This window comes from Halichoeres trimaculatus, unplaced genomic scaffold (assembly GCF_033239565.1).
Source record: "Halichoeres trimaculatus isolate MK-OKI-2021-1 unplaced genomic scaffold, fHalTri1.1 fHalTri1_scaffold_19, whole genome shotgun sequence".
NCBI classification, from domain to species: domain Eukaryota; kingdom Metazoa; phylum Chordata; class Actinopteri; order Labriformes; family Labridae; genus Halichoeres; species Halichoeres trimaculatus.
Genome location: NW_027437197.1, coordinates 12,622,300 through 12,625,082, shown reverse-complemented (window position 1 = coordinate 12,625,082; position 2,783 = coordinate 12,622,300).

Here is a 2,783-nt window from a genome sequence, read left to right as displayed (position 1 = left end):
AGAAACACACATTCAGAGACTAAACACAAAAGAACAAAGAGAAAGACATTTCAAAATAAAGACTTCTAATATGAAAGGGGATATGACTGTTATACATGTGCCCCGTACCTTTTTGCAGTGGACTGCTGTTCTCCAGGAGTGTGAAGCAGTTGAGCCAGCAGAAAGATAGAAGGTCATGGCTGAATGCATGTGCACATGCGGCATATGTCTAAAGCTTCTATGAGTACAAGAGCATGGATATTTACTGCCTTCCTATTGGAAAAAGGAACACGGTTTTATCTGATAAATGTCTGGAAGGACATTTTAGCTCTGTACTTCACAAGTTATTGTTGCTTCATTAGCATATGCTGCATGATGTATTACTGCATGCCATTCAGGTGAGCAAAGAGGAACCTGAGAGTAAGGAGGAGATTGCATGCAGAGAAATTATATTGCTTTATCGCAATAGTAATATATACGATGAAAAGACTGATGCCTCTCATGAAACTTAAAAAAAAAAGATGAATACATCATTTTTTTTCACATCATCCATCCTCAGATTTCCATTTGTCCCTACATGAACTATAACATGTCTTACAGCATAAACACTCACGTCAAACAGTGTTTGCCAGATCTCCTATTTATTACTTACAGAGAGAAATTCATCATTCCACACATCACAAGGTGTATTTAAACACAGCAAAACCCAAGAGTAGCTTAAGTATACAGGTTTTTTTCAAAACTGGATCAGAACAGTAAATATTTTAGCAATTATAACGTGCACCCAGAAAGAAACATCAAGAGGTTATTTAGCTGACACTACAAAGACTGAAATCTAAGCAAGTGTTTATGCCTAGTTTAAGTAAAGTTGTCTTATTTGACTTAATTTAAGTCACATTTACCTGACAAGACCAGAAAATGTCTTTTTTCAAGACAGACAAAAAATCATGTCTGAATTGTATGTAAAGAGTAAAATAAGTGTCAAAAAAATAAGTGCTTTTCAAGTTTTGTGAAATGAGAATTAAGTCCAAGCACATGAAATTAAACACAATTACATAGTCAGGTGGGATTTTTTCCTAGAAAATCTTGGGGGAAAAAACATTTTCTGTACTTGTTAGATGAATAAGACTCATGTTAAGTCTAATAAGAGTTTTTTTTTTTTACTGAAATGACAAAACGCTTGCTTAGATCTTAGTTTTTGTAGTGTAAGCAACATTGAAAGCAGATAATATATCATTTTCATCAATGTAATATGCAACCCTGCTAGATGTTTTTGAGTAAATTGATCATGTGTTGGTTAAAATATGCAAACTGGTGTTGAAAATTAAGTTCTCATGCTGACCAGATGGTTATCTTGAAAGCGTAAACCTTTTATGATCGATTACGTCAACCCTTGTGCTGATTTCTCACATGAGACACGTACAACAGTGAATATTTCCTTCCCCAGAGTAAAACAGTGTGTTAAAAACAAACCCACCAAAATCAGCTTCCAATAGAGTTAGAACACGGTAAGTTTATAATGTGACTCCATTTGAAAATTGCTGTTGAAAACCATTGTGACAAGTGTTGTGCTCGTGCAGATGCATTGTGCTGAGTTATTTTATCAAACTGTTCTGTGTGTTGTATGTGGTGTGCAATGTAAGAGGACTGTCAAAGTACAATGCACAGTATCCCATTAGTTAAAAAAAAGAACATTTCATCTTCGGCATAATCTGAATAGCAGTGTAAATAATACTGATGAATGTTGCACAAATTCCATTTATACATTGAAAGTGCCTCTGGAAATGGAGTGCACATGAACAAGCTTCAGTTCCTCACAGTCCATACATCCTAAACCAATATCAAAGTGTTTTCTTTCGTGATGCAATGTGCTGTGTGTGGCACTGTAAGCTTCTTGTGATGTATCAAGACACTTCTTCACACTCCTTTAACATTTCAAATAGGGATATTCTGGTGTCAAGTAAAAGTATTTAAATAAAATCGATAAGGATTTCTGTCTATGCACTCTTTGAAGATCGAATCTGATCTCAAGAAACGTTCAAGAGTGAGGCTCCTTATTAAACAGAGTAATTTATTTCGAGCAGATGTTTTTGTGTTGAAAGCAGAGGTGAAATAAATCTGGAACTTTGTTTCTGGTGTAACACAATGTTTTGATTCTGATAAGTAGTTTGCACATACAGAATTGTGTCCAGGAAAACTCTGGGAGCTATCAGCAATATGCATTTTTCATGTCATAAATGTTATGTATGTATGTATTTTTATGTTTTAATATGGTTATAATCTAAATTTTATTTTTGTGGATAACTTAATATTTGTAAGACAACAAAGAAAGGCCATAATGATGAAAGGGGGATTCAATGTGATGAATAATAAAAAACATGAAAGCAGTGTCTTTGGTAAGAGAAACGTTTTGTGTTTTTCTTATGGTAAGTTGTCATCAGCACACCATTAGTCACTGTTAACAACAAGCCGGTGTGTTTATGTTTACAGTACCAGTACTTCAGAGAGTATTTGTTTCTTTAGGTTTTCATACTATGATCATGTTGAACATGTTCTGTCTTAGTAGAAGAATTACGGCTAACATTCCTGTACCATGAACATTTATGTTTTAGCCACAAAACAAAGTCCATAATCAGAAACAGTAACACTCCTAGCTGAGGAAAAAGTACTTGGATCATTTCAGAAATCAATTATCTTTTTTTGACTGATCAATCAGTAAAGCCTGATTTTTCTGATTTTTTGGGAACTGTGGAAGGAAACTGGCGAGAACCCACAGAAGCATGGGGAGAACATGCAAACCCCAC